The 5,093-nt window shown below is 49.7% G+C and overlaps 1 long non-coding RNA gene across 1 annotated transcript in view; it reads right to left on the reverse strand.

Moving 5' to 3' along the window:
• The window catches only part of LOC132004217 (uncharacterized), a 30,850-nt gene extending 25,891 nt beyond the window's left edge, over positions 1 to 4,959 (reverse strand). The window contains exon 1 of the long non-coding RNA XR_009400461.1: positions 4,440 to 4,959. This is a non-coding gene — a long non-coding RNA (uncharacterized LOC132004217). The remainder of the gene's footprint in view (positions 1 to 4,439) is intronic.
• Between the last annotated feature and the right edge of the window lie 134 nt (positions 4,960 to 5,093).

Genomic DNA, 5,093 nt, shown 5'->3' on the forward strand with positions numbered 1-5,093 from the left:
AGGAAGGGGCCAGCCCTCCTAAGCGCAGGGGTAACTGTACAGGTCTGGTACCCATAAGCCAACCGGGGTTAATACTTTTTTTTTTAAGATTTTATTTATTTATTTGAGAGACAGTGAGAGAGAGCATGAGCTAGGAGAAAGTCAGAGAGCGAAACAGACTCCCCATGGAGCTGGGAGCCTGATGTGGGACTCAATCCCGGGACTCCGGGATCATGACCTGAGCCGAAGGCAGTCATCCAACCAACTGAGCCACCCAGGCGTCCCCGAGGTTAAGACTCTTATCCCCACCTTGCAGATGAGGAGACTGAGACACAGAGGCCTCAAATAAATCTTCCCAAGATAACATAATTAGTAAACAGAGTCAACCTTGGCTGGAGAAGTCTTCCTGGCAATTTTTAATCTTTTTTTTTTTTTTTAAGATTTTCATTTATTTATTTGACAGAGATAGAGATCACAAGTAGGCAGAGAGGCAGATTGAGAGAGAGAGAGAAGCAGGCTCCCGCTGAGCAAAGAGCCCGATGCGGGGCTCGATCCCAGGATACTGAGATCATGACCTGAGCCGAAGGCAGCGGCTTAATCCACTGAGCCACCCAGGCGCCCGCAATTTTCAATCTTCTCCACTCCTCCAAGGTTCAGCTCAAAGCCTCCCTTGCCTACTAAGTGTTCTCATAGCTAAGCCAGGAACCACCTGTCTCTTCCTCCTCTGAGAATTTAGCTCCATGACAGCATTTAGTTCAAACCCTTCTGACGGCCATTATCATAGTCCCGTGTTATACCTGAGATGCCTGGAAAGAGGGGAGCCCCAAAATGAAGGTAGTCAAGGGAACAAATTAACAAGAGAACCATCTTGAAGACAGGGAGGGACAAAGAGGGGATTCCAGGTTGGAGGACAGATGATGAACTACTTCTGGGAGATACAGTCACATGGCCGGCTTGACTGGACCAAAGGTACCCCTGGGCACCAGTGTGGACAACACTGGAAGAGAGAGCGAGGTAAATTATGAAGCACCTTTAACACAACTAGACAGTCGCTCCTCATAGGCCCTAAGGACACGTTACTACGTGCTTAGTTACTGCTTCATCCATTTTACAAATATCCGAGCACCTACTATGGTGTGAGGCACAATTTTAAGGAACAAATTAGATGGACAAGGTCTTGCTCCTGTAGACCACCATTCTAGTGGGGGTGGGGACAGACCGCACCGACAGATTACTGCCGGTACTGAGGAGTTCTGATCATCAGCAAATAGGGCACAACCAGCACCTGTGGAACCTGCCTTAGGTGGGCTGATCAGAGAACGCCTCTCTGAAGAAGTGACATCTGAACTAAGAGAGGAATGGGAAGGAACAAATGGCGGAAGAGTGACCCGGCGGAAGGGACAGCCAATACCAAGGTCCTGAGACTCAAACTGAGGTGTGTTCAGGGAACAAGAAGGTTAGAGCCTAGTGAGCACAGGTAAGGACCGCAGGGGGGCTGGAAGGATTGTTTTATGAGGACAGTATTTCTGCCCCGAGGACTGAGGAGGAAAGAGCAGGAAGTCTCAGCTGCTTTTCTGCAAATCATCTCTTCCTTTTCTCCCCCCAAGATTTTGTTTTTATTTTAGTGAGAAAGTGTGCGCATGTGCACAAGCGGGAGGGAGGGGTGGGGCAAAGGGAGAGGGAGAATCCTCAAGCCAACAACCTGCTGAGCGCAGAGCCCAACATGGGGCCCGATCTCAGCACCCCGAGATCACGACCTGAGCTGAAATCAATTTGGACAGTTAACAGCCATGCAGGAGCCCCTCAAATGATCCCTTTTCTGAATTAACTTGGAAGGAGTGTGGTGTGGAGAGTCAGTTTGTCCCATTACTAAGCAGGGGGGCACTCAGATCTCCAGACATGATAATTCACCTCCCTTCTTCCTCAGCCCCAAGGAGGCCAAGGTCTGACCCATCTTGGGTCCGTTAGCTTTGCTCAGGAGGAAAGGGCATCAGGTCACAGGCTGACTGCTTCTCCCTTGGCAGCGGATCTTCTCACTCATGTGCCCTGTGGGATGGGGGACTGGGTAGGGAGACGCCAGCAGGTGCCGTCCCTTCATAAACACACTTGCTTCAAAGACGCCCGTGAGTGTCTCCCAGCGCAGGACGCCTGCAGTGAGTGCCCCATGGACAGGCTCCCATTTGTGCTCAGATCACCCAGTGCTGGGACAGAGATTCTCCCATTTCACAGATCCAAAAGATTAAGTAACTTGTTCCAGATCATACAGCAGGAATGGGGCAGAGTAAGAACGAAACCCAGTTTTTCTCTTTAATTTCAGAATTTGTCCACTGGACCTGAGTATTCTTGACATTCAAAAAGTTAGAGAGAATAACATCTTGAAACCATGGACACCATCCACAGCTCAAGAAACACAACTTGAAGCCTGTGTGCCTGTGCATTCTACCAAACCATGTGGCCTCCAATTCCTCCTACCTGGGAAACACTGCAAGGGCATCACATCACCCTCCATTGCATAGTGCAGCCCAGAAATCTAGTAGGTATGAGTGCCACCTCCTTCTTGTTTCCATCAATTACCAGGTTCAATTAATTTTGATACCTATTCCTATTTCCACTATTACTTCTACCTCTCTCCTCTCTTCATGTATCCTCTGTTACGTAGAATATTGCAAAGGCCTCCTAACTGGTTTCCCTGCATCTCCTTTGCCCTGTTTCCAGTCTAATATCCACATTATCATCACCAGTCTTAAGACCTTTGATTCGCTGCCTTCGCTCTTAGAATATAGACAAAATCACATGCATGGTACACAAAGTCTCATACGCTCTTTCTCCTACTCAACTTCCCAACTTTACCTCAATCCCTTCTTCTCTGGGCTTTGGGGCTACTTGCCCTCTTGCTGTTCCTTATAATCCCCATGTTCCCTCCCACCACAGGACCTTTACACATGCTGTTCCTCCCTTCTCCACCTGAATAACTCTTCCCTTTCTCAGGTAAATTTTCCCTGAGCCCCCAACTGGGTCAGGGTTTGGCATCACTTTTACATTTACTTGTGAGACTAATCAATTAAAATCTTTCTTCCCTAATAGGCCAAAGACTAAGAACCACTCACTTAGTACAAAATACATGCTTAATAGATAACAGCCAATGTATATAGGGCATATATAACATGTCAGGCAGTGTTCCTAGCACTTCCCATGTATTAACTCATTTTAAGATTTCCCAAAAGCCTTAGATGAAGTAGGTACAATTTCTAGCCCCATTTTCCATGTAAGCAAAGGAAGTCATACAAGCTAAGAAGTGGCACAGCTAGGATATAAAAGCAGGCAGTCTGTTTCGGAGTCTGTGTGTCATCACTGAATGCAGGCTAGTGTTGAGTGCTTCTGAAAGGGACTAGATAGCACCATCATTAACCTTAGCTCAACTGAAAAAAAAAAAATCATTTCACTTGGGTTTTGGCAAGGATCTTATGTTTGACTGGAACGTTGCTGCACAACATATTCTCTTCCCAGCATTTTATTCCAGGTCTTTAAAAAATCCATTTGCCTTCCCTGGTACTATCATGTGGAGCAAACTGCTGAGGGACGGGAGGAAGCTGGGTTGGAGTGAGGCAGAATTGTGGATCATTTGTAGTATGGGGAGTCCACATAAGGGCAACTCAAAAGATTTCCATGGATGTCGTCTTACTGAATCTTCACTGATTCCAGATAACTTACACACATAGGGCAGCTCTCCCTGAGCTCATAGGTCAGGCGGGCTGCTAATAAGCCATAGGAAACCAAGCAGTCACAGGATGGGTGAGAATGGTCCCCACACTTTAAGATGCAGAACTGCAAAGACTTCCCTAGCAAAGAAACGATTGAAGGTAGCTAGCCAACCTTTCCTAATTCTTGGGTGGAACCCTCTGAGCAAGGACAGAGTCTTTCTAGGTCTTCCCAGTAGGGCTAGAGTAATTACTCTGCAAGCTCAAGAGATACGGTAAAGAGCTCTCTCAACTAGTTACATCCCATTAACTCTAACTCAATACGGTGAAAACGTAGTAATTCAGGAAATTCTTCGCCAGAAACCCATGTATCAATCTCAGAGGTCAATGTATGCACACTTTCTTTATCTGCATTTTGATACAGAAAGGCTTTCATTAATTTCTTGCAGGATTTGAACTAAAAAAGACTAAGAGCTAACAATCCTTTATGCCTGCAAACACACTCTCTCGGGTTCACGAGTGTGCCTTTAGAGAGGCACCTTCGCAGGCTGAAAACATTTCTATTCCTTCAAACAGCTGGCAGCTAAGGATGGGGGCATCCGGGATGCCCACCCCACCTTAGTTAGGCCTCAAAACTGTATTAGCATTCACCTCCTCGAGGGGGAGGGAAGCTGCGTGTAAGACCAAGGGCAGTCAGGGGAGCTTAAGGCCAGTCCCGAGCAGGCCACTAACCGACTGTGTAATCTTGGACAAGTCGCATACCCTCTTTGGGCTTCAGTTTCCACACCTGCAAACTGGAAGTTGAACCGCATGGTCTTCAAGGTCCTTCCCAGCTGAGAGCCTGATACCAAGTAGGCCTGGCCATGAGAGCAGCTTCCTGTGGGCGCGGTGCAAGGCTTTAACGGTCCCCCCTCCCCCGCTAGGGCCCGCGAAACCCTCCTCAACACGCCCCTTGGAGTGACGGCGCTTTCCCAACCGCAGCCCGAACACGGCTCCGCCCCTTCCCGGGGGCGTCCCATCGTGCCCCGCGCTAGGCTCCTGAAGCGGCCGGGCGCCTCCCGCCTTTCCGCGGCCCCGACCCCGAACTCCTCTCCCCAGTTCTCCCCGGCGCCCTATCCTATCAACGTCTGGTGTCCCAGCCAATCACGCGGGCCCGGAGTCTCGCCTTTGGTCCACCCTCCTCCCAGCGCTCAGCCGGTCTGCGCTCAAGGCCTTTACCAGGCCAATCCAATCAGCGGCCGGCTCCCGCCTGCCCCACCCCAATCTCCCTCCCCCCGACCAATCCGCGCGCCTCTTTCTGCTGCCCGCCCAGCCAACCCGGGCCTTGAAACCAGCGGGCGAATGGGCGCAGGGCGGCCCTTCAATGCTGACCGCCTGGCCAATTGAGGATTCCGCGTGGCCACGGCGGCAGCCAAT

This window comes from Mustela nigripes, chromosome 16 (genome assembly GCF_022355385.1).
Source record: "Mustela nigripes isolate SB6536 chromosome 16, MUSNIG.SB6536, whole genome shotgun sequence".
Taxonomy (NCBI): Eukaryota; Metazoa; Chordata; class Mammalia; order Carnivora; family Mustelidae; genus Mustela; species Mustela nigripes.